The following is a 27,400-nucleotide window of genomic DNA, read 5'->3' on the forward strand; positions in this document are numbered from 1 at the left end:
ACAGGGGGTGAGGGCCACACGGGGACTGAGGGGTGAGGGTCACAGGGGGACAGAAGGGTGAGGGTCACAGGGGGAGCTGAGGGATGAGGACGGCCCTGTCTAGAGCTGTCGTCCTCCCTCGGAGGCCCAGGACACCCCACCCCCAGACACTCCCAGAGTCCGTGCATGTGGTTCCAGGGATAGGCAACAGGTGAAGGTGAGTCTAAGGAAGCAATTTCTAGATCCTCACCTTTCTCATGCACTCTGCTTGAAAATGGACAGGCACCCCACCCCCGCTTTCCCAACAGCTCCTCTCTCACTGAAACCTTACCTTGGTACATTGTTCCAAAGTTTAAATATTATTCTAAATAAGTGAAAAACCTCCAAGGCACTGACAAAGGAATAATTCAAAATGGTGATTATTAGGAAAATCTTCCTTAATAATTAATCAGGACCCTTGAGTTCATAAGTCTTCCTGATTTCACGTGTCTTAACCACATTTCTGCTAGGGGTGAAACTTGGCCCATTTGGATTCAGAAAAAAAAAAGGAAGAAATATGAGTTATGATGGATTCTCTTAAATTTTTTCAGCCAGGTAGTTAAAATCGATTCTTTCCAATTTTACTGTGAAAGATTTTTTCCAACTGTATCAACCCTCTTATTGTCTTCATCTTGTAAGATGTTTAATATTTCCACTTCCTACTAACAAAAATAAATCATTTGAACTTATGATTAAAAAAATATTGGATGTCACCTTAAAAACACGGCAGGGAGTGCACAGTTTTAAACAAATTATTTAGAGGGTACAAAGTCAACCCCATTTGCAGACCATGCTCTAGAGACCCGCCTCCAGTGGAGAGGCCAGCGCCGTCAACACGTGTCACAGGCAAAGAGAAAAGGTGAAGGGGGTAGGTCTGCGAAAGACGAGAAGGGGGGCGGTCCGATCAGAGAGGGGCTGTGCGGAGGGAGAGAAGCAGCAGGGCCACGCGAGGACCATAGGACAGGGCGAGCGGCTGGGGCTCCGAGCGTGGAGGGCGGGCTGCCCGAGTGGAGGGGCGGGGGTGGGGCGCGCCTGCCAACGCTGAGGCACAGGTAACACCCACTCCCCACGCAGGGGCTGCGGGAACGGGATCACCGCCTCTGTCAGGAACATGCGGGCGCTGACACGAGGACGAGCTGCGGCGCGGGAGTGAGAAGCAAGTGGCGGGAGCGGCAGTTCCCGGAGGCCGTCGGTGCTGCCCAGTGCGGCCGCCACCAGCCACCCGCGGCCACGCGGCACATGAAGTGCGGCGCGGGAGACTGCTGCGCTGAATTGTACTGTTATTTCATTTTAATTCATTTAAATCGCCACACGCGGCTGGCTAGCGGCTGCCTTATTAGACACACGGGCCAGAGAGCTCTTCCACAGTTCAAAGAAGTAAAGCGGAAGCAGTGATGAGAAAGACAGATTCCAGAGGCATCTCTCAAGCTCAACTGGCAGATGCTGGTGACCCACGGGGCAGATGCGGTGCGTTAATATCCTGCTGCGCTGTGTCTGGCAGATGCGGTTGATGGTGACAGTCCAGTACCCAGAAGCAGAGAGGGTGTGAACATCTGTGGGGGAAGGTAGCAGATCCCAAAGAAAGTCATTTACTTTGAAATGTATTAAGAATATCCCAGGAAGATGGGGAGAGGCGGTGGGAAAGGCCAGACAGGCAAAGCACTGGGGGTCACCAGCACAGGGGTAATGAGAAAAGCCACTAAGGACGGCAGGGTCACCCACAGGGAGAAGAGCCCAAAGAAACCCCAACAGGTCAAGGCGTTCAGGGCAGAAGAGGCCAGCAGTGGCAGCGGAGAAAGGACCAGAAGTGGTCAGAGAACAGGAGCCACGGGGACAGAGACCACGGTATTCTACCAGGGTGTTCAGCAGGTTGAAGAGGCGCTGAAGTCACGAAGGGCGGGGCCGCGGGCAAGCCAGGGTTTGGAAAGACCCAGAAGCACAGCGTGAGGGGCAGGAGTGCTGGGTGCTGGGGCCACAGCCAGGCCCTGGGCACTCGCCTCTCATCTGCTGCAGGATGAGGAGGGCGCACTGCTGTCTGATGCACATGGGGCCCTCAGGCCCTGCTCTAACCCCACCTCCCACTCAAGTCTTCCCAAGCTAATCTCTATTAGAAGCCCTAATAGTAACTATCACAAAGGTTACAGTTACCTATTTTTGATTACTAAGTAAAAGGATATCCAGAAAACGATACCTTTTGAAATCCAGAAGTTAAGATCAGGAAATTTAACAGGAAAGGACATGATATATACACTCCACCATCCACTTTAAGAAGTCCTTCTGTCATCCTGCATCTGTCAGCTATGTATCTCCTTTAACACCTGCTGAATGGCACCTTTCAAAGGAGCCCATGGACTCCACCGGAGAGGTTCGTTACAAGGAGAGAAGGACCCAGCACATCCGGGACTCTTCAGATCAGGCTCAGGGACTTGAGAGGAGCCCAGCAGGAGCTCAGCACGAGGGGTCCTCGCCGGCTGGAATTCAAGCCGACTCTCTTCAAGCCAACCTTGCGACGGACTCTCATTATCCCTAATGAGGAGTACTCCTGGACTAAAAACTGGATTTCCGTACTGTTTTGACATTAAAAAACGGTTTGTTTATTCATTCAAAACTCACTGGGCTTTGACAGGCAGCAGGCTGCGCTCAGTGGGCCTACAGTTCTCCAGCACCTACTGTGCCAACAGCAGGCAACGCACCTTCGTAAGCACCTCCTTTCACATCCGGTGTCACGTCCCATGCAGAGGCTGGAGGTGGCCCAGAGCCTGGGTCACCTGAACCACGGCAGGCGCTCGCTCGCTCGGCAGACGGGCTGTGTGACTGTGACTCCAAACCTCACACTCATCACACGAAAATCACACTGACTTGTGAAACGTGATTTTTAAAAATTATAATTCAAAGTAAGAAAAAATAGACAGGCTCTGATTCTCCAACAATGCACTCCCCCCTTCTTACACGCATCACACACGTGCTGGCTGCTCCCCCCACCCCCCCCACCGTCAAGTTCAGGTCCTGGTGTCAGGTCCATCAGGCAGTGTGCAGGGGACACAGCAAACTCAGACCCCCGTGTCTGGGCATCAGACATGATGCAAACAAGCCCAGGGGATTGCAAGGACACTGACGCTGAATCTGTTTCAGAGGCATCATTTGTAACACACAGGAGTGGATTTCCTAACCTATTAATACTTTTCATCTACAATCATTACAATTTGATAGATACTAAAAACTGACTTCAGTCGCTATTCAAACATAATTCTTAAATAAGTCATGTAGACTAACTCACAGAGAGACAATTAGCTTTTGACATCGCACATAATTTAATAAGCCATTTCAGGATTTTAATAGAACCATTAACAGGTATGAGAGAAGAATGAACTGTCTTTTTGAGACCTTATAACTTACAAATTAGCTAATTTTTATTTTTAATGTAAATGTCAAAAAGCATAGTATCAAAGGACTAGCAATTATACTGCTAAAAGGACATGGAAGTTATCTGAACCAAGGGATCTCCGCTCTCAAAGATAAGAAAGAGCATTAATGGTGTTTTTAAAGTAAATGCCAAAGTCTATCATTTAACTCTTAGTACCAACTGAGAAAGATATCCTATTGTCAAGGACTGGTAGCTGTGAGGATTAAATAAGATAATGTAGATGAAAGCAAGCCACTCAGTGCCTCACCAACAAATTATATTAATAATAAAAAACACATTTCCTGAAATTAGATTGAATTATACACATAGTATATCTATTTTTCCTATATAACAAGATTAAATGAAAGCTGGTAGCCAAAGGGTAGAAAAATATCATGTATAGATGCTAACATACAAGACAAGCAAGTGATTTTCACAGGAGATCTACCGCCATAGATGGTGAATGCTTCTATGGTAAAGACCATGTACCAAAAACATACTTATCAGACCTAACAGGTACCTAATAAATGTTTGTTAATTATGTGCCTTGAAAACTCCTGTGAAATAGAATCAAAAGAACAAATCAAGGAAGATTACATAATAAAATAAAATAATCTAAACTACGCTGAGCCAGGAAACAATACCGAAACAGACTAAGTTTTTAAAGGATACATATAACTGAGCCAAATAATTTGAGTATTTTAATACCATGGTTTTTCCATCACAAAATTAATATGCTCATTTTAGAAAAACTGGAAAACAAATGCAAAAAGAAGAGAAAATGATAATCACACATAAAACAACCACAAGTAATAACCACTGTAAATGTATTAATGTACCCTTGCTCTGTTAATGCATATGCATATTTAATATTCCTGTGAAATTGCGATCCATTATATATACAGCTTAGCAAGAATACTTTTCATTTAATATCCTGTGAACATTTTCCCATGTCACTAAATGGCCTTATAAAACAAGATATTTAATTGATTTAAATGACTTGATCATATGGGGAATCATAATTTAATGTCTTACTGCCAATATTTTTCCAGTTTCTCTCATTATAATTAATAGAGCACGCTCACACATAAATCTTTTGGACCAAAGGTGATGATTTCATTGGGGTAAATTCCACACCCCAAATCTCCACACAATTACTAACCTACTCTACTAAAATTTTCACAAAGCTTAACCTGGAAGCCCTGGCGTGCTTGAGTACGGAAAGGTAAGCAAACTGCACTGCCCTTTCTTTTCTCCTATCTGTTAGCATCTGACCCAGTGTCATGAAGAGCTGCTTTGGTTGAAGTCCTCAGGTACCAGTGTAGGGTTACCTGGTAACGTCCCCATCCCCCACCCATGCCCAGCTTTGTCCTCTGGAGGGGGAAACAGTGAATCTGTAAGCACAGCTCCTCACAGGAGCACAAATGTCCGGTGGGGGCTGCAGAGCACAGACCGCCTGCAATATGGAGGCAAGACTGAAATAGCAGAAAACAAATGGGTTGGAATCGCAGGCTTGTGCCCCATTTACAACGTCATCTCTTCTTCTACACTGTTAGCACAGTTTCAGCCATTTATACACTCTCCCTCTCATTAAAAAAACAAAAAACAAAACAAAACATTATTCTCCCATTTTGGAGTTATATGAAGTGACCCAACTTACGAAAAGTTTTCCTCATGCTGCACACGCAGACGTCCATGCACATCCTACAAGCTCCAGGTGGGCTGTGTGCAGTCGGGGCTGACCAGCTCGCCATGCATAAGATGCAGGGCACCCAGAAATACCCACCAAGTGCCAGGCAGGCCACCTGGTCAGAGGGACTTCGATTCACAGTAGAAAAATAAATCCTCCCCGAACTCCGTCTTCTAACTCCTTCCTCACCCTGGGCGAGTCATGCAGTCAAACATCATCCAGTGCCAATATACACCTTCCACTTTAAAGAGGCAGCTGCTTAAAAAACAATAATAAAAAAATAACTTTTTTTCTAATGGTTGTATTCCACTATTTTAATCTCGATTCTCTGAAAGCTGATTCAGGATAACCGCCCACATCAAACTACTGGAGGCCAGTTTGGAAGTTGCTGAACGGGTATGGTGAGTCGCAAGACTAATCATGCCCTTTAGGGCAGTGTTACAGCGGTGACATTTCATGGTTAGTTGTCAACTGTCACACGACGTACACAAGATCCAGAATCTCTTCTGTTCATCAAAAGACAAATGAACTACTACTTTACAGAATGAATTGTTGGGCCTGGTCATCAACAGTTGATCAAAGAGAAATTTGCTTACTTTGGGGGTAAACGTTTAAAATGAATACACTGAACTCCCTAAAGTGCTTCGTGAGAGGGTCTCTCTAGGATGTTACTAAAACAAAACACAGACACCATTTCGATACATATTATCATGCCCCCCAAACAGCATGTCATCAGTCTGACCCTGATTAGATAAAATAATATCACTTATCACACTGAAATCTGTAAATACTGACACTCATGGTTTTTGTTCAAAACGCAGCGCTAGCATTTACCACGGAGAACTGCTCTGCACCGTGACTTGTTTGATGATGATGCAGAACAACAATAGTGCGATAAGTGTGATTCGCACGATTAAATGCACCATTTCCATGCACAAACTGCATGATTCTTAACTGCTTTTCTTATACTTATTGTGATTACATTCACAGGGTTGTAATTTCATATGTTAAATCTAGTAAGAAAACTTAGAACACTTTTCTTTTGTGTTATCTTTAGCACTGGTAGCACTCATGCCAAGAAGAGAGTAAACAGGATTACAGGTGTCAGGAAGCAAACGGCCTGGATTATTTCTGTAGCTTTGAAATGAAATACACAAAAAATTTTCTACTGAGAGGATGGACTTGCCAATGTGTCTACTCCAAAACAGATATTATTGAAAATAGTAATATTTTTACAAGCCCCTTCACCTTAACTTAAGGTATCCTGAAGGTAACGGCTGCAGAAGTCCCAGACAAGAAGCAAGCAGAGTCATAGGTGGTCTCTAGCAGCCACCCACTTTTCCCAGGGAATCAAGGGGACTACCTCCAGGTGCTAACAATGTTCTATGCTTTCTCTGAAGCTGTCAAAATGGAACTGTCTTCCGATAATACTGGAAATTACAGTGGTACCTCGGTTTTCGAACATAATCCATTCCAGAAGACCGTTCAAGTTCGGAAACATTTGAAAACCGAGGCACAGTTTCCCCATAGAAAGTAATGCAAAATGGGTTAATCCATTGCAGATCTTTAAAATCAACCCCTAAAACTGCAAATTTAGCATGAATTTTACTATCTAATGATACCATAGATCCATAAAATTTACAGCGTTTGTAAACTGAAATGTTCGTCAACAGAGACGTTCGAAAACCGAGGTGCTACTGTACTTGGAATCTAAATATTCAGAATTCAGCAAGAGCTAAACACTTTGAACAAAAGAGAAGTGCTACTACAAAGACAACATTAGAAGCACCAAGCTTTTAGAAACCTCTAATTAAGTTATAATTCAAGAACCAAAACGATATAATGGCAAAGTAATTATTGACGTAGGTCAACTGGGTTCACCTCAGAATATGGTCGTTCAGGTGCCTTGTGCTGTTTTCATGCACAGAACGTACCCAGGTCTGAACGACAGGAAGCCGCTCGCAGGGTCTGAACACAGCCCTGTAGGAATGGCCCCGGGTTAGCAGCAAGGTCGCAGGTCTTTGTTCTGAGTCCAACAACAATAGAGAAACTGAGTGGGAGGCCGCTGGGGAAAAACCTCTTCTATGAGGATTACTAGAACATTCGCAAATTCTTTGGTGTCTCCTCCCCCTCTTCCCTTGAAGACAGTGACCCCTAAGAAACTTTGCCCCCTCTAGAAGCATTCCCTTCTTCCTCCAAACTACCCAACCAACAAATTAAACCAATTTAATATCATGGAAATGCAGGCCCATGCTCCCTGCCGGGGCTGCTGAATACTTCCTGTAACAGTGAAAGCAGAGAAAGATAAAGGGGTTGGTTGATGGAATAGTGAATCAGAGGGTAAAGGTCAATGTAAATGTTTGCCAGTTAATGGAAAGTCAAAGCACACACATTCTATGGAGGCAAGTTAAGCGGTGCTGCATCAGACTCCAATAAATCTCAGGCCAGTTTTCCTCCCTTCACGTATGTTTAATACTTCAGCTGAGATAGAGACACCGTCCCCAGAATGTACGGACTTGACGTGGCCGATTAAGCTCCACACTGCTCTTTCGTTCACTACAAACAAAAAGATGTAAAAAACTTCCAAACCGTCACAGCGTGAGCCGAAAACGCGCCATCTGCAGCTGCTCGGCTCCACTCCTGCCCAGAATCAACGGAAGGCTCAAGAAATGCTCCTCTTCTCTCAAAGTTACGCTTAGCAGCTGTGCTCTTATCACCAGGGAGGTTCCCTGAATCCCCCCAGGCTTCAATTATTGGCAAAACTGAGCAAAATCAGCCTAACCCGGGTAACATCTCCTGAGCAGATAACAGTGACTGAGAGGAAATGCATGCAACTTCCAGAGTGTCCAAATGCCGCCACGTACCTGGTAAAATAATCACTGATCAGCCTTTCCACCCTTAAAAAAATGTTTAAGTGTCATTTATTTCAACCAGAAGTCCCCACTTGGCTTTCACTTTGTTAGGGAAAGTGACAACTGCAAGCCTATCTGGAAGTTTCATTCGCTTGCAAATCTTCAAGAACCGGAACACTCCAACCTCCAGGAAAAGGGGCTTAAACCCCAAGATGGATGTGGCCCCACAGCTCAGAGCAAAGGAGCAGAAGTCTTTTTCCCTCAGTCATTTCCAGGGCTACAGGCTCATGTTCACAGCACATTACAGATGTCAGGGGGACCCTCTGGAAGGAAGATTCGTGGGTGCTATCACAGGATTGCCCCGCACAGCGCTGGAAACCCACAGGTAACTACCGAACGCAAAGCCCAGCCCAGGCAAGGTGACCTCTCTTGCCGCCTCACCCTCGGACCTGCGGTGCACTGTCCCCGAGAGCAGGGACAGATGCACAGCCTGCTCCACAAGGTCTCCAACGCGGCCACTTTGGTGGGTCACTCTGTTGCTTTAAGAGTCTTTCTAGGTGGTGGCAGTGTGTTCAAAGTTCTTTTGGGGAGGGTGGTATGATGTCAGGTCATCACAAAGGAGGGGAAATCACAGCATACGTAACTGCTCCCCACAATTTTCCCCATGAGCCCACCATGCTTCTCTCAGAGCAGGAGATGGCCCTGGACCCCCATGGAGCTTCCCTCTGAATGGCTCGCATCCGAAGCACCTTGCAGTCACCGGAAAGGTCCCCTGAGAAGCCCTGGGGCCATGTTCCATGCATCAAGTGTCTCTACGCCTTCGATTATGAGTACAAATTTTAAACAGGCGGCCAGGTCCTTTACTACATCCCCTAATCCGCGTCCCCAGTGAAACTTCTTTTAGTTACAGAATCTGTCCGCAATCTCACTATCATTAGGCTTTACCCTCCCTTCCTCCACCCAGAACTAAACTGCACGTTGAAAAGACAGCACTACCTCCAATTAAAAAAGGAAAATCTACTGAGAAACACCGGTAAAAGATTCACTATTTCCAGGATGAAAGTGCCGTAAGAGCAACCCCCGTCTGCCTATTCACCACCGGAACTGGAGCCCGTCCTAGCGCCTGGCACCAGGAAGCTCAGTCAGCACCTGCTGGCTATACACCCCTGAGCACCCACTACCTACCAGGCCATACCATGTCCTCAGCACTGGAGCGAACGTGCAAGGACAGCCCCTACAGGACACTCCCCGGCACCCCCTTAAGCTGGGCGTGGTCAAGTTCCCCAGAGGAATGAATGACAGCAGCGATGCAAGACCCTCCTGGGGTCTTGACATGAGCACTCCTGGGTGCTCCCTCTGTCTTCAACAAGCCTGGGCGCAGACGTGCCCAGGGAGCTTCCCCAGGCAGTGAGGCCAAGGCCCCAGGGAGCAGAAACAAGCGGGAAGGAGCCTGGGTCCCTGAGTGTCAGGCGGGACAGAGCCACCTGTGGAGACCTCGGGCGGTGGCACAAGAGAGAAGTCAGCTTCTCTCTAGTCCGACACTGCATTTTGGAGTCTCTTTTAGGGCAGGTACAACTACCCTAACCAATGCAGCTCTAAAGAACGGAATACAACAAACAAACAAACAAACAAAAAATCATTAAACCGGTACTGCTGATGACAACTTTTTGTTAGTTTTAGTCATGGCTGGAGAAGTTTAGCAGCTGAGACGTTCAGTGATAGTGGGCATAGCAATGGGAGCGGTTAAGTCCAGAATTTCATTTTTAAGTCAACCAGGACTTTATTTTGCTAACCAATATCTCCTCAGCACAGGCGACTTAAAAATCTCCTGATTTTTTAGGTTTCGTTGGTCAGTCTTCTCCATACAGTGTCATAAAATTGAAGTCAGGAAATTTTAGTTTCACTAATTATTGCATATGAACTTAAAATTATTCCTCAGAGGTACTTTATAAAAGTACTTCATTTCAAACTTCTTTTAGACGTTAATCACAGAGCTAAAAATAGGCTTTGCAAAAATAAAGAGATTTATTTTCTTTTACTTAAAGTTTTCCAAGTAGACACACACATAAATAATATAAGCAGATAATGTGTCAGGCTCCATCTCCTCAGAAGCAGGAGAACCTGCTGGAACCGAGGTCAGTGTTAGCGAATAACAAAAACAGCACCTGGCTGGGTGGGACACAGCAAGTGAACTGCAGCGCCGCCGTACTCGTCACAGAGACCCGCATGGTGGACGAGGTGCTCGGGCGAGGTAAGCTCACTGCTTCCCAAGGCTGCCTCAGCTTAAAACCCTGATGACTCAGAACAATCTGAAAATAAATCACTTTGGTAAATCAATTACCAAAAGTTACAAATTCCTAAATACACAGTCTTATAACATGTGACCTTGAATTGTACATATAATGCTGCGTGCATATTCTCTGGACCAAAAAAATTCCTAAAACAGATTCAGTGATTTCATACCGAAACATTGTGGTCGGAAGGTACAAACTTCCAGGTACAAGATAAATAAGTCTCGGGGATGTGATGTAGAGCATGGTTAATAATACTGTAGGGCGCATTTTGCAGATAGATCTTAAAAGTTCTCATCACAATTAAAAAAATATGTAACTCTGTGTGGTGACAGATGTTAAGCAGACTTTCTGTAATGATCATTTCACAATAAATACAAATACACTCATTATGCTATACACCTGAAACTAATACAGTGTCATAAGTCAATTATATCTCAATTTTTAAAAATCATTTACTTTCTATCTCTGACGAGTGCAGAATATTTTTTCCATTAGGTTTTGGACATACTCTATAACCTTTAGCAAATTACGGGGGGGGGGGGGGGGGAGCGATCAGACTATCTTACATGACAGACAAATTAATCACTTCAAAAATACTGTCCATCACGTCTCCTTGATGTTGCTTTTGTTAATGAAATGCATTTTGGGAGTGGAGGGAAACTCTATGGCGATCACCGCAAGGAGAGGAGTTTGGATGCAGGCAGTGAGTTCACAGAGACAGCATATGCCAACCACGCCCAAATGGGCTTTAATGGAAAAGAGAATCTCATTTGTATTTGCTGGCCCCCTACAGAGACTGAAAGTCCCTGCTCACAAGAGCTGCTCAGCAAAAATGCCAATCCTCAGCGTTCTGCAGAGCCTAACTCTGGGCCTTCCTTCTGGAATGTTCGCCTGAGTATGAAAACCCCCATCCTCTCAGTGCCCTGCAGCCTTCCATCTGAAGAAGCAGAGCCCACCCATCCTAGAGTCTCACTGACACAGGACTCACTTCCTAATCCACCTGGCACATGCTCAGCAGCTGGGCCAGAAAACTCACAAGAAATGGTTTATCACCTAATAAGGCAGCCCATTCCATCTTACAATAGGTCTAGTCGTTAAAACTTTCTTTTATTTCTGAATCAGCAACATGAGGCGGTTTGATTCCAGTTTAACTGGAAGGTCCCTTTGAGGCCTGAAATACGAGGTATGAGTCGGTTCATTTGCTGACTGTCCCAGACACTTACCTGGAGCAGAGGACAGGGATGAAGTGACACGATCTCAGAGCCTAGGGGGTCTGCTGCTCCCTGGGCATCTTAGAATGCCAGCGTTTAACGAGGCCTCAAAATTATGTGGCCCTACACCCTCACTTTAAAATTTTACTCCCTGCCCTGGAAGCTAAGGAAGTTAGACCCGGCCCCCAAATCACCCCTCAACTCGCCTCCGTCTTCTGCAATAGCAAGGAGGTCCTACTTTGCTCTTCTATATAATGCTCCAAGGAGCTTTGAAAAAATTATCATCTTTCTCCGTAGTTGTAATTTGCCGGAAAAGGAGAAGGTCAAAGTTCAGTTTTAAAGCAGCGAAAGCTTGCAGATGGCCAGGAAAACAAGTGGCTGTCCTCATGCTGCTGCACAGAGGTGGGGGCCTCCAGTCACACTTCTCCCCGTCCCCCCCCACACACACCTCCCAGGTGCTACCGCAAGGAAAGGACACACAGGACCAGGATGTGTTGATGGAATGACAAGGAAAATCAGACGATTAAAGGCGGTGTCTCCTGGAACCGTCCTGGGCAGCGCCCCTCGCTCTGTCCAGCCCCAGTGCCAACCCCGCACCCCCCTAAGAGACAGCTCGCTTCGGGAAGCATTGAGCATGGTGCTAGGCTCAGAGGACGGATTTAGAAAGCTCCCCAGAACCAGACACATGGCGACAGCAGCCATCAGACATCACCAGATTTAACTGCCCTAAAATTAGCAGTCGGAGCAAAGTAGTTACTGCAATGATTGCGTCAGAGCTCTTCCGACTGGCTAACTGCCAGCTTTACACAACTCGTCCTGCTTCCTCCACCAGGGGAACAATATTCTGGAACAGAGCCAGCCAAGCATTTCAATGAATGTGCCTATTCTGGCTCCCCTGTTAATGTTTTATAATTCAATGACAAGGTGAACAAAGTCTGTATGGGCTCCATCTGCAAGGCGGTGATTTTCTTTGTTGTAAGCACTTTTCTTTGGGTGTGTAAAGTATTGTGGAGGAATCCTTTTCAATACTTAAATGTCTGACATTTAAGGATTCACATTCAACTGGCTTAAACAAAGATCATGCACATCTAGCAAAGTATAAATGCAAAACAAAATTTGTTTTCCTCTTATAGTACTTCTTTTATCTTGGCAAGAACTCAGGAGGTAAAGGAATGTTCTCGGCATGATCATAGGAGAGCCCACTCACTTCCCAACAAAGAACAGATAACCCGATTCAATCAGCAGATCGGCCACCTCACTGCAAATTACAAAATTTCTAACTAATAACAGATGATCCACTGACGATAGACAGAGCATTTTTTATACTAGAACAATAAGCTCATTAGCCCAGCTCTGGGCACTTAGTTGGATAATTCCACCATTCTCATACGCATGTACCTTCTTTCCTCCCTCCTTCTTCTCTCTCTCCTTTCATTCATTCCTTTTATGATTTATTGAGACCAACCATACTCACAAGGCAGCTGTGGGACAGAGGAAAAAGCCCTATTAGTTGGAGCAAAGAAACTGGGGGGTAAACTCTAAGAAAAACAATTCAGAAAACCATATGTTCTCTCATTAAACCTTAGTTTTTGCATCAATAAAGGGATAATCCCATCAGCCTTATAACGTTCTTGTAAGTATGTGAGAAAACATAAATGAAAGTTCAACACAATAACTGTCTCTAAATTTCCCTTTGGGGATCTCTCTCCCCAGTTCTTCATTCTATTCCTAAGTCAAAAACATCAGCCTCCCTCACTCATTCCCGTCATCATTTAAAACTTTGTAAATAGGAAAATTGACCCATTATTCCAAGCAAATGACTTACAATGACCCTCAAATAAGATCTGTTGATAAATTAGGTGATTTTACTATTATTTAGGCTAACTTCTCAGCCTTGCCCACAGCTCTCATCAGAGCGTACCTTAACATACAAATTTAAACAAACAGGAGTTAGAATGATATCCCCCTGAATTCACGTATTAGGAATTAGTACTAGGTCAGGATAGTAAGGATAAAAGACTTCTATATGTAAAATTAAAACTTTGTTTACCAAGCACCTACTATATTTAAGGCATAAGCAACACTAATGTCCTTTACAATCCTTAAAAGTACTGAATCAACAAAGGTGTACTATACACTAATGAGGGGGTTTTAAAAATCATTATTTCCTATAGAAATTATCATGGCTAATAGACCAAGAGGTAAAAGACAACAGGTAATGTTGCACAATCCAGAAATCATTTTTTCTCAGTTATCTTTATTAACGAGCCCAGAGCAGGGCATTTAAGTGAACTTCAGCCTCAGGTGATTCCAGCAGGCTGTGCAGTCGTCAGCTGGGACCCGGCTTTGAAACCTCCTTCAGTCCCACCCCTCCCGTGAAAGGAAGGACACCTGCTTCTGCCCAGGGTGCCCAGACTCCCCAGAACCACCCCCTCCGATGGGCTATGCAGGTTGGAACAGATGGAACTCTGCTGTTACCGTCTTCAGAAACAACTTCTCCATTTTGACCAGTTCAATATCAGAGTTGAATCACAGGTCATTTCAAATAACCCAGAAAAGACAGAAAATGAGGTATAAAAGATTATTTGGTTAGATCATTTATTTACAACAGAAATAGAAATTTAAGGCAACACTACTTAGTTCTACAAAAGCCAAGGTACACAGTTCTTTCATGTGCAAACTATAGCTGTCAATCACTCCTTTAACCAATATGTGTTTGCTGCGAGCCTGTAATGTGGCAAGAACCACAGAAGCGCAGAGGATACAGCAGTAAAACAGAAATATCCCTGCTCGTGACACTTGAGTTCTACTGAGGTGAGACAGAAGATAAACATACAAAATCAACACACAGTATAAAACCAGGCAATGATAAGTGCTACAGATTAAAATCAAGCAGATTATAGGGGAGGGGAGAGTGCAAAAGGAGGGAGGGGGGTGGCGAGCTAGTTTAGCTGGTAGCTGTGTGCACAGAAGCTGTGGTTTGCGTGCCCTCACTATGCCTCCCAGCCTACAAGCTCTCGAGAGGGGCTGGGATGCTCCCCCTTCCTCACACTGAGGTGGGGGAGGCTGTAGGCTCACAAGCAGAACTACACTATGAATCTGCACTTTCCGAGAACTTGTTCTTACCCTTTAGAAGTTTCTGGATGATCAAAGGACTAGTTATGTCCTTCCATCCTGATCCTGGGTGTGGTGTTGGCTGGGTGTGACGGCATGGTGCTTCCAAGGAGAATAGTACCTGCCACTACATTATTTCCCCAAAAAAATGAAAGCTCAGAGTAAGCAACCCACAACCAATTCTAGAAGAAAACAAGCCAAAGAGAAAACGTACTCAGGAAAAAGAACACATACAGTAAGTATCGGGCCCATTAAGGGTAGAGCCTGTCTGCACTTCCTTCACGAGACCCTGGCAGGTCCTCTGGAAACTCTCTAATCAGAGAGGGTGGTAGAGCAGCTGTCTCTAGGCTGGGGCCACACCTTTCAAAGGGGAACAAAGTGCTCTTCAGGGGCAAAAGAAAATACCCCAACTTCTATTTATTTTTAATATCACCCTTCCTGAAATTTATATTTTTAAGTTTTATAATGTCCACATCTTACCATGGTAAAGTTATATACATACAACAACACAACATATTACAACATATCATATGTATAACTGTATATATCACACATCCACAATTATACATACATATGTATATATTATACATAATACAATATACTGTATGTATAAAATATATAATATACACACAGGTGCAAATGCACAAGTATGTATACAGGCCTATGTATATATACATAGGCAAACATATATGGACATTTAGAAGGTGATTCTATATACATAGGATGCACAATGGAAAAAACTTAGAGATCCTACTACAAAGAAACGGTTGTTCTTCGGATTAAGGCATTAAACACTTGAAACAACAGCATTTGTCCTCTTTGAAGAATCCAGAGTGTAAGTCTTCAAGTTCCTTATTAGAAGCCTCGATACCACAAATGTCTCAGAGCTGCTCCTGAGCCACGTGCACTGTTCAACAAGGACCAAATGTACTATCAGAACGTCCCGAGAAGACAGAGAAAGCGACCAATATGCTGATGAGGCTCAGACCGGCTTCCCCAAGACGGGCCACTTTGGTGTGTGGATTATTTTGAGCTGAAGGCAATTGAGACCCTGTGGGCTCACAAGAAACTCTCACCGCTCCCTTAAAGAGGGGAGGAGTCTTGCCCATAAGAGTTATCACCGGAAATACCTTTTTATAACCTATCTACAGGCAGGAATACTAGTTACTGGACATCTGCTCTTATCGTCCTGCAATGACCTTCCTCCCCCAAAGCCCCAAGTGCCTTACCCCATCCTTAGCACAGGATCTCATATAGACCCCATTTTCCCTTTCTGTCTCTGACTCTCTCATGTATGCGGGGTTCCCACACCTACGTATGTAATTAAATTTAGTTATCTTCTCTTGTTAATCTGTCTTCTGTAGGTTCAATTATTAGACTTTAGATGGAGGAAAGTTTCTCCCCTCACCCCACCATACTGACGACACAGGCTACTGTGTCCTAAGCATTACAGACAGAAATCTTAATTCTACACAACAGTTTGCCTCAGCATATATAATTTTCACTCAGCCATGAGTTCTTACTTTCCTCAGTAATGGTTTTTAACACTAGCTCGTCACCTAGATGGTCTTACCTCAGAGTGGCTGAACACACACAATTAAATAGCCTACTTCGGGCTCCTTTGATTTCTTGAACAGCTCAACTAACTGGGAGCTTCCTCCAGCAGATTTAGCAAACAAGCAAAAGTGAAAAATATGGAGTGAACTAATTGGCAGCACTCAAGAGGCCCCTATGGCTAAAAATTTGTGCAACAGGGAGAAAAGAGTATCAACTAATTAAACCACCCGGAAAATGGGGAAAGAGCATGGTTCTCTTCCCCACTATCTGCAAGCAACTCAAAATAAAACCATACCAAACTGCAAAATAAGTTTAAGAAAGTCCAACATTCTGATATTTTTAGTCTTTTCAGTGCCTAAGATCTCTACAGAGGTCAAAGGTCACAGGGCGGCCCCAGTTTCTCAGTCCTTCAGTCACTGAACAAATATTTTGTAATCACCAACCATGAGCAGATGATGGTTCTAGTTACAAGGGACACACTACATCTGACCTCGTTTCTTTCTTAGAATAACTTGGTCTGACATGCTCTTTTGGGATACCCCTGTATTAGAGGCAGAGGTGTGGACTAGTCATAAGAAATTAAGCGCATTCGTACTTAACTGTAAGCAAAGGAATGTGACTTCTTGTAAACCTAGAAGGAAGTTTTCAGGGACATAATCAACAGTTCAGCCAGTTTAACAATCCACCAGCAACTTGGGTAAAAATTTGAAAAACAATCTGATCTTTGGAAGGGCAGGCCAAGGTGTAAAATAATAGAATAAACTCCAAAAAGCATTATGGGAAGAACCAGCTAAATAAAGTAAAACGAAGCACAATAAAACGTTAGGTCCTGCAATGACATTAGCACAGGAAAGGAAGATGTGGCTTAGTGACAGCAGGTGATTGAACTCGGGTTTTACTGCAGAGGAAACTCACTGAGTCTGAGTAGCATGGCCACCAGAAAACGAATGCAAACTTGGACTGTAACGGTGCAAGCACAGCGCGCAAGGCGGAGGGAGGGCCTCCGACTCCACACAGGTCAAGTTGCAGGAGCTGACGGAAGAGCCTGCTCAGCTCTGACAGGAATTGCTCAGTGAGTAACTGAAGCACGTCTATCAAAGGATCTGTCTGGCAGACCACCAAGGGAGCAGAATTCAAATAAGCAGGTAGAATTAGATTTCAATCCTACAGGTGAAAAACACTGTCTAGTAGTCGAAAGCCATCAGAAAGATGGAGCACTCCACCCCTTCCTGGCGACGTGCAGGTACTGCTGGGACAGTACCAGCAGAGCAGGTAAGGGACCCAGTCTCCAAAGAAGGGTTAGTTGAACTGGTCAGTGATTTCCAAACCCTGGTCCTTAGTGAAGTTTTCACTGACCCGTGCAAGGGGAAAAAGTGTCTGTGTAAGGGTGGGTATACATGCACGTGTGTGGGTGGGTACATATGCACATCCGTATGGGTGGGTGCATGTGTGTACACATGTATACATGTATGGGTGGGTACATATGCATGCATTGGGTAATTTTAAGAAATGTCCTCTCTGGATGGAAAAAACTTTAGTTTGTCAGACAGTATGTGTATCCCTCCTTTTGGCGTGGGGGGTAGGGCAGGAGGACAGGGAAATCAACATATCTTGATGATAGATGCACTGACAGTAGATAATAATTGCTGGTGCACGTTTTCAATGCAGCAACATCAAATACTGACAAATCTCACAATCATTAAAATTTGGTTTTGTTTTTTGCTTTTTCATTTTACAGGTGGATGAAAAAAAGTATAGGGACAACATGGAAGGATAACTATAAGGCCCTTTCTAGTACAACTAAACTCAACTTATTGCATCTTTTTTTCTTTCCTATCATGGAACTTGGCTCTACAATGTTGTATAAAAAGAAAAAAAGAGTTATCAAGGAATTGGGTTATACTAAATATGAAATCTCCCAAGAAACAGAACCTCTACTATGGATCAGATCTGGCTCCCTTTGACCACTCTTTGGAACCAAAGTTTATGACCAAGTTCAGAAAGGATCAAAATAATTTATCTCTTAAGTTTGAGGCATTTACATTCCTATCACACTCTTAGCCCTTCTTTAAAAGGATTCACAGCTAAATATGATTAGAATAGAAAATCAATTTCTGAATCATTGATTTCAAGGTAAACCAAGTAAGCTGTAACTCTCATGAATGTTCACATACAAACTTACAATAAGCCAAAGAAAGAAAAGACATAATCATGAAAAAATGTACACTATCTCAATCAGTGACTTTCATTACTCTGATATGTTTATTTTAAACGTTATGGAAACCTAAACTTTTGGTGCTGAAAGGGATCATGGAAACACTTTATCCAAACTCATCTGTGACAGGCAGTAGCGGCAGGAAACGAGGTTCCCGTCCCTCTGGCCCAGAGCTTTCTATCCTATCATCCTGCAAAGGAGTTAGGTACATTATAGAAGGAGAAAATCCAGAACATGGCTTTGTGTATTCTTTAGAACTGCACTGCACATTTCCTTCAAGTTCAAATAAGAAAAAAGACCAACAACAAAAAAAAAACCAACTGTTTTGCTTTTCAGTTAACAATAACAGTCCAAATTTTCTTCAAATTCAGCATGTTTTTGAAAGGATTTGTAATCCTAAACCACCACCATAAGTACATCATAAGTTCAAAGATTCAATGCCTTCCCCAATCTTATAAAAAAAAATTGCATTTACCAATTATGGCTGGGGTCTAGGGAGCTATATCCACATAAACACACAGTTCTTTGCAAACTATGCAATAAACGTGCAACCCCTTTGAAACTAGTTTTGTTAACCAAACACAGCACTTTTAAACCGGTTTGAATTGCCAGACAATTGCCCTTTCAGGATGGCTCACGAGTATTTCCTCACTTTCAAGAATAGATAGATTTTCAAAATGAGTAACTCACTACTACCCCTTTTGCCTCAGGTAAAAAGATCCCCTAAGGTAGACAGGAGTTTACTAAGCTCAAGTATCAAAAACTCTTCAAAATACCATTCCTGTCAGGAAAGGGGGTGAACAAAATTTACAAACCCGTATTACACAGCCTTAACTACAATAAGCATCGTAAATGCCAAGTCATCAAGCTCTCATAATTCCCCTATTACGTTCCATAAAAGCGAAGCTCTGTGAGAAAGGAAAAATTTGAAAACATAAAAAGCATTTGATGAAAAATATACACTTAAACCAGCTGGAGCAAATCTGCAGCCCACACTCCAAAGCCAGAAGCTCCACCTCCATACCTATAATTTATCTCCCGCTCTATTTTCCGGACCAAAAGTTACACTGCTTCTTATCCAAATTCACTTCGCCCCATCTATAGGTAGCATGTGGGTATTGATAAAAGCTGTTTCTGATTTCATTTCATTTCCTACTTCCCAGATGTTTGCTAGCTTTTCCCCCCTTCAGTTATTTATGAATACGCTCTGATTTAGAACAAACAAATTCAACATGTTATATTTTAAGCTGGGCAAGACACATAATAAATGACAGCTATAAAGATAATTTCAAGATATTTCTCCAGCTTATAAATAAGTTTGCCACTTAGGCAAGATTTGGACAGGCTGCTATGGTCTTACTTTTGAAGAAAACACTTAAAAACACATAACTGAGAACGTGCTGCTGCTGAAATGGCCAACTAGAGGCTACTGTACTTCTCATAAAAGGGGTTGTGCTTAAAAATGGACAAATATCAACTATCAGCTGGGGAGAAGGAAAGTTGTCCCCAACGTCACCCTTGGTACGAATCATGCGTACACACTTCAACTACACCTCTTCAAATGCATGAATGAAAATGTTAGCCAGAATCAATGCTATCTGCATCCAAACTCATTAAAGATTGTACTTGCCATGAATAATATTCTTTTATACCTCTCCAAATCAAGCAGCGAACCACGAAATCAAGTGGTAAACATCGTAAGTGGAAATGTTGTCTAAACAGCATTACAGATCTTACCGTAGAAGTTTGAATTCTTCAAATACGAAGGCAAAGCATGAAACAGACACCCTCAAATTTGTGACTACAAACAGTAACCAAGTTGTCTCTTGAAATTCATCTTTAAGAATGCAGAAATAACAGACCACCTTTTCATAATCTGCATAAATATTGGTTTTATAGGGAGGTAATGCATTTTCAAAGAAAGCAATAACAGTATTTTCCCCCTCATTACTAATTGTAAAACTGTAAAAATTAAAACCTGATTGCACATAGGCGACTAAAAGCGCAGTTCACTAAATGTCTGTCATAAGAAAGCCATCTAGTGTTAACATTTAGAAATGAAAACTGCAGACAAAAGAGGCAAAGAAAAGAGAAATCTAAGTGACTATTTTGAACTTACTGAGCAAACCTATGACAATCACCAAGGTTCTTTGTTTAACAACAAAAAAAAAGGCCATCCTTACCAAAACCAAGTCCAAATCTCAGCAAAATCCAAAATCTCTACTATTTTATTTTAACCAAAATCCTGTTTGGTGGCCACAATTCCGTGACCGGTGCACTTGATGTTCCCAGTACTCGCGCTGGAGTCATCTCGGGCTGAATTAATTTAACTGAAGCAGGTTAATGATGACAAATACCTCCCAGAGGGGTAATGCCAACTTGTTTTCCCTTCCCGAGGAGCCTCCTCGCGCTCCTAGATGATGAACCGAAATTGATTCTTCGGGTTTGCGGCACGGTTGGAAATTCATCTGAGGTGCTCGTGGGGATACTCCAAGGACACGGTCAAACTAGCTTTAATAACGTGGGGACCCGAACGGGACCGGAGCGGAGGACTCAGCAGACTCGGCGCCCGGGGCGGCGAGAGGGCGTCTGACTCCGAGGGAAGGTCGCGCCGAGTGAGAGGGTCACCGGCCGCTCGCGGTCCTACAAAGGGGGACCGGGCGCGGCGGGCGCTCGGGACCCCATCTCCCCGGGAATCACCCGCAGCAAGTTCGGCAGGAACCTCGCCCAGCGCGCCGGTGCACCGCGTCGGGCAACCTTTTATCTTTTCTCTCCGGTTAGTCACAGAGGAGTCGCCGGGCGCCCGGAGGAGGTCCTCATTAGTGAGCGTGTCACCAAGACGGAAATAACCTTTCAGGCGATCGATAACTTTGAGAACGAGCAGCGGCGGCTCCGCTTCCACTGGGCTCGGGAGCGCGGGCGCGTCTGCGAGTAGGACCCCGCGCCCCGGCTCCCTGCGCCCCAGAACTCCCGGCCGCCAGCCCCCCAGCTGCAGCCCCTTCACCGCGGGACAGTCCCCGCCGAGACCGTCCCCAGACACCACCAGCAGGCTTCCATCCGCTCGCCCCGACACGCACCTCAGAAACGCGGACCTCCGGGACCAGCTACAGCCCGCGAGCGCGCTGAGCGTACCGGGGCCGCCGCCTGGACGCCAGCCGCCCCGCTCTGCCCATCCGCCCGGGCTCTGCCTGCCCCGGGCTCCGGCGGGAGGCGGCCGGACCCGCCGGCTGAGCTGGAGCTGTCGGCCTGCGCTCGGGCAGGCAGGCGGCCGAGGCGGGCGCGCGGCGCTGCTCCTCCTCTGCCGCCGCCGCCGTCCTCCTCGGGCTCCACCGGCTCCTCCCGGGCTCTGGGTCTGCAGCGCCGGCTCCCGACGCCGCCGCCCGCCCGCCCCGAGGCACCGCCCCCCACCCGCGCCGCGGCCTCCCATTGGTCGCTGTCTGCAGGCCCCCTCGGCCCCGCCTCGCGATTGGACTAGGGCGCCGTCCGTCCCGCGGGCCCGCGGGCTCTGTGAGCAGCCAGTGCGCAGTTCCCAGGCCCCGGCGCGCGGGAGCGGCGCGTCCCGGAGGGGCTCGGGCTCCTTCCTGGGGAGGGAGCTGCGGCCTTGAGGCGGGTGCGCCCTACCTGGACCCGCCCCGAGGGAAAGCCGTCGTCGTCCTCCTCCGAATTTGTTCGCCCCGCTGTCAGGGGTAAGTGAACCCCCGAAGCTGGCTCCAAGCCTCCCGCTGCGCAGTCGCGACCCTGCCTGGCCTCCACTCTCTGGAGTTAGGAGAATCGCGCCCACCTGGAGCTCGGGACCCCGCGCCGCGAAGTACTGAATGTCGCTGGCCGACAAGACACAGGCGGCTGCGGGCGCTGCGCGGACACCTGCCCCGGACGCCGCAGAGTCGCTGAGGCTGGCGACCGTCCAAACCACCGCATCGCCATCGCGGTGTTCGCAAGAAGAGGGCAGAGGGGCAGCCCGTACTGTGTGCTAGCCCCGGGGAGCGCCCCCGACCGCTCAGGCGAAGCCGCTACTGTGAGCCGGCCCCGAAGGGTGCCCGCAGATCACCGAGGTGATGCCCCTCCTGAGTGTCGGCCCAGGTGGTGTCTCTGCCCCCGGTGACTGTGGTGAAAGGTTGCACAGAGAAAGGCATTGTTAATAAATAGAACGTTCGAATGAGGTTAGGTAGGTGCCTGTGCGCAGAAATGCTGTGGAGATGAGACCTTTAGGAGTCAGGAGGGAAGCTGAAAGGGGCTCGCAGTCCAGGATCTCCCGGACCCGCTCACCCTGCCCTTCCCCTTCGGGCAGCCCTCAGCCCCAGGGAGGAATGCTCTTGGATCTTTATCCAGAAGAGGAGGAAATCAACTTTTTATACCCATCTTCTCTACTTTTCTAGGTGTTGATTGCCCACGAGGAAGCATTACTTGAAACTAACTATTCATGTAAATTGCTTGAAACTTGCATTGGTTGCTGAGTTGAAAGGATCACAGGAGACTGACTCTTTTAAGCTAGACTGGAGTTGACTCTGCCTAATGATACAGTGGGGGTTACAGCCTACAGGCAGGAATAGACTGGTGTAGGTAGCCTCTAACTTACCTTCCAGGGGTTCCTGAGCCGGCTTCACGTTGCACCGCACTTCTTGAGACTGGATTCAGGGCTTTCAGCTCTGCCCTTTCTAGAGGTGAAATTCTTCCTGTATAGATAATGTCTATACTTCCCTATCACAACACACCCTAGAACAGAACCCTGTGAAACATTCGAGGCAGGCCCTCCCATGCTATATTTCTCTGTGATCTAAAGCATGTACACATTGTAAAATCTTTTTTATCTCTTTTAAAACATGGCTGTAATATATGGGAATGGGTATAATAAAACATCTCAAAGAGTAATACTATGACATGACAAAATTCTTGCCTTCTCCAGGTTTGAATGGGCTTCCCAACTGTCCCTTCATTCTCAGCCTTTATAAAATTGTCATTTATTTATTCAACAGTTATGGAGACCCTGTCATGTTCCAGAGGCACTGGGTGTGGGATGTATAAATACGCATACGACATAGGCTCTGCTCTCCAGGAGCTCCCCATCTCACACATTGTAAATGCTGTACGCAGGCCTGAACAAAATCCCACAGGGGCAGCCATGTAGGGACATTTTCTAAAGAGAACGCACTTCTCTTCATAGCATGTTATCACAGTACTTCTCCCACTCCCGTAATGGCACATGTCATTGTCTTTCCCACTGTTCTATAAGGGCCATGAGGAAAAGAATGTCTTCTCCCCCAGGGTTTTGACCCCTGAGACAGTGACTGCCTGAGCCAATTGTCCATTGTCTGATGGACACCTTTGGTGTGTTCCTTAATGCCCAATACATAATGGTCTTTTGGGGAAGTCAGACCAGACACTGTCAATGACGACATTCTCTTCCTCTCCCACCTTACCATCCTTGTTCTTGGGTTTGCAAACTAAAATTGAAATATGCCAAGTCCTTTGGTCACTATCAAAGTTGACAGCATTTTAAAAAATGCTTGTAATTGACAGTGCAGAGTCAAGAGGTGTGTGTGTGTTTATGAAAGTCTGCGAGAGCTGACTTGCCCAGAGCCCAGATGCCATGCAGCCCTCCCTCATCAGAATGTTCCTGGCCTCAGCACACCTACTGAGCCCCTGTGTGGTGCCTGGTCAATGGGGACAGTGGCAAGATGACCCCGGGCAAGATCCAGAGGGTCTTGTGGCAGACTGTGAGAGACACTCAAGAGACAAAGCTCAAGAATGATTTTGGATCTTCCCTACCAAATAAAATATTCTAGAAATATTATTAGATTTAATGCTCGTATCCTTTCTCGCTTGCTTCTTTAGGGAAAGGTAAACTGAGGGTAGAGATTGGAATTGCAGCACCTGTTAAGATAGTTTATCATTTTGGCCTTAGGATACCTCACCGAGAAAAAAAATCTTTTGCTATTAAGGCTATGCATTTTGCTTAAGTTTTAAAGAAAAAATATCAACTATGACGCGTAAAATTTGTATTTGCCTGAAAACTAGAGTGAACTATCACATGTTTATCTTCTCACTTTCATCTTCCCTGAGGTGAAGATTTCCTAAGCCTCATTTTTTCTCTTTTCTCTTGTGAATTTCATCACCCTCCCTGAGTTCCTAAAGAAACAAACTCAAGGGATTAATTCTCTTTACAACTGTGAATAAGCAGATCAACTCCTTCTGAAATAATTCCATCAGTCTTACCTGTTTTTTTTTCTAAAAGCTGTAAAGAGGCAGAGAGTTCAAAGACATACCAGCTGTCTACCTTGTTCCAAGGTTTTGAGCTTGTTGGCTGACCTAGGTTGGTAGTTGTGTCTATTTACCTCTGAACTTAGCAAACCAGGAGTTTTATTTCCTTGACACATTACAGCAAGAGTCTACTTACAGATGCTATGCATGTACTACAATGAACCTGAATGGCTAAGTTAAGTAAGGGGTTCGATTCCCACCATCATTTCCTCCTTTCCTTTTCTACTTTCAGCCCTCTTTTTTAAAGTGTTTCTTTTACGTCAAATGAATATTCATAATTTGCAACACATATGTGTGGATTGCATGCTACATTCGGGGCATTATGGTAAACTCAAAGCACCCAGAGGGTTGTACACCAGAATCTGTGCATTTCATAAGGAGCAGAACTTGGGAGAAAGTACTCAAGACCATCAATGAGTGGTACCCACAGGGAGAGCAGGAGAAACAGCCATCGGCAGGCAAAGCTTGGGCAATGGGGAAGGCTTCACCTAGGATATCAAACCTGCCTAGCAAGGAAAAGACAACCCTGTTGGTGAGAGGAAGCACAGTGGGCAAAGACACAGGAGCCAACTGTGCCAGGCGTGTGTGGGAAATAGCCATGCCCTATGGCCAAGCACAGGCTTATTCACTTACATAACAAACACATGGTGCTGTGTCCATGCCAGGTCTCGTTTTCTTCTAACAGGGGAAATCTTCCCAGCAGATGAGCACATGGACACAGCTTCACCTTTCCTTCAAAACAGAAACATCTTGCAACAGAAACTTGTGAAGTAAGAAATGCCAAGTTCTGCAGCAATTAAAAAAAAAAAGGCTAAGCTGCAGCTGAGAAAGCTGGGTTACTGGCCCTGGTATACCAGTAGTCCTGCTAAAAGTAAAGCACATGTTCCTATTCAAATAGAGCCCAACAAAATAATGTAAGAATGATCAAATAATATGCTAAATATCACATACCATCCATAGGAGCCGAAGAAGAAACCCTTGTAATAAAAAACATCAATTTTGCAATTATATTTGGAGGACTACTCAGTGCTCAGTTCTGCTCTGGGGATGCAGAAGATTATTACACATAAATAACAAGACCATCCTCAAGGAAGTACAATACAGCTGAGCTGGGATTTTTACGTAGGACACAATTCTAAGAACAGTGCAAAGGCAGTGCATTAAAAATTTAGTGTTGTACAGATATGTGCCACGGAGATCTAGAAAGGCAGTGTTGATGAAGTGATCAAAAATCAGTGCCAAATATCCTTCAGAAGGGAAAAGTTTCTTGTTTTCTTAACCATCCATTTCCCAGATAAGAATTCCCATATGTTGGTATTCTCTGTAATGTGCTCAACTCAGTGTTCCTCCAAGAATCTTCCAAAACAGATAGGTTATTTCTTTTCTGATGATTCAAACTCTTGGCCATAGCTCTTTACATTTTCTACCCTTTACCTTCTCCAATGCAGACCCACAGGTAAATGACGGACACAAACAACAACAACAAAAAGCCCTAAACTGTATGTAATTGAAAAGCATCTTCCACTTCGCCTTGCTTTGATAGACGAAATAGTGAATTTTTTAGGACACACTTTGATATCAGACAGCCTGGAATCTGGTTTGGAAGCTCCTTATATACATGACTATAGATACATGACTGACATAGATATATGACTGTGATTATAGACGATTTCATCTCAAAGTACCATTTTCCTCGTCTGAAGAATGGGCTTTCCTACCTCAGAGCTGTGGTGATGAACCCACGGGATCTTGCTCTGAAGTGCTTAGCACGATGGCCAGTCCGCAGTGCGTGCTGAAAGCACCGTGGATCCCAGTGTGTACCATGGCCGCTTAGCCTTCGAGTTAGGGCTGGGATTTCATTCCAGCCCCTCACACAGCACCAGGCACAGGGTAGGGTCCCATAAATACCTGATGAATAAAGAAAGGGGTGAGTGGATGCATTGCACTGAGAGATAAAGTCCTGTATTTTTGTTTTCTGGTTTTTGCCAGAGGAGATTTACGTCCGAATCCTCTAATTTTTTTATTCCTACCTGGGACTTAACAGTATTCTTTAACCAACGTTTTGGGTTCTACTTTTAAGAAATAATAAGTTAATGATAACATGTAAATAGAATTGATCTATGAGTAGCTGCTATTCTACACCACTAGATGGCGTCTATCAATAATAGCACTGAAAGGCACCACACATCCTCGGATAGGTAATAATTCTAAAGAAATTCATACAGAAGAGGCATATATATGTATATATACACACACATATATACATATATGGTTACCTTTTACATGTTATTATGTTTCAATGTTGGTTATGACTCTAGAGCAGCCCAACCCCCTATAGTTTGGCAAACCTTTGCTTTCCTAATTTTAAGTCTCCTGGAAGCAGTTTTAGTTCATTAAACTCTAAGTGGCCTCAACGTGCAAGACGTTTCACAGTACCCGGTGACTACTCTCCAAACCTTTCTGCAAAGTGGATGGAACAATTCACCTCCTTGGAAAAAAAAGAGGAAAATTTGAAAGCAATCGGGTGAAAATAAAAAGGCAAAGTCTTCCGCCTGCGTTAATCATTTATTCATTCAACAAGCAGGGATCGGGCACCGAGAGCCTGCAGTGCTGCACAAGGCTCGGAGGGTATAGTGAGAAATAAGACTTACCTTTGAGGATGTGCTTGCTATCCCATGAAGAAAAGCCACCAGAATATTAATATACAAATGTTTATAACCAGACATTTAAATCATATAAGTGGACAGGTGTTTCTTAGGAATTGTTAGGAGTTATAAGGGAGAAATAG

The 27,400-nt window shown here is 44.9% G+C and overlaps 1 protein-coding gene across 3 annotated transcripts in view; it reads right to left on the reverse strand.

Moving 5' to 3' along the window:
- The window catches only part of SIPA1L2 (signal induced proliferation associated 1 like 2), a 202,634-nt gene extending 180,926 nt beyond the window's left edge, over nt 1-21,708 (reverse strand). For 2 of the 3 annotated variants that reach the window (XM_019712891.3, XM_019712888.3), the window contains exon 1: nt 21,432-21,708. The gene's annotated coding sequence lies outside the window, so the exon portion shown is untranslated. Of the gene's footprint in view, nt 1-20,711 lie in introns of all 3 variants that reach the window. The other variant, XM_019712889.3, reaches the window with a different exon arrangement.
- Nucleotides 21,709-27,400: the final 5,692 nt, after the last annotated feature.

This window comes from Rhinolophus sinicus, chromosome 6 (assembly GCF_057876585.1).
Source record: "Rhinolophus sinicus isolate RSI-liver-muscle chromosome 6, RSI-T2T, whole genome shotgun sequence".
Lineage (NCBI taxonomy): Eukaryota > Metazoa > Chordata > Mammalia > Chiroptera > Rhinolophidae > Rhinolophus > Rhinolophus sinicus.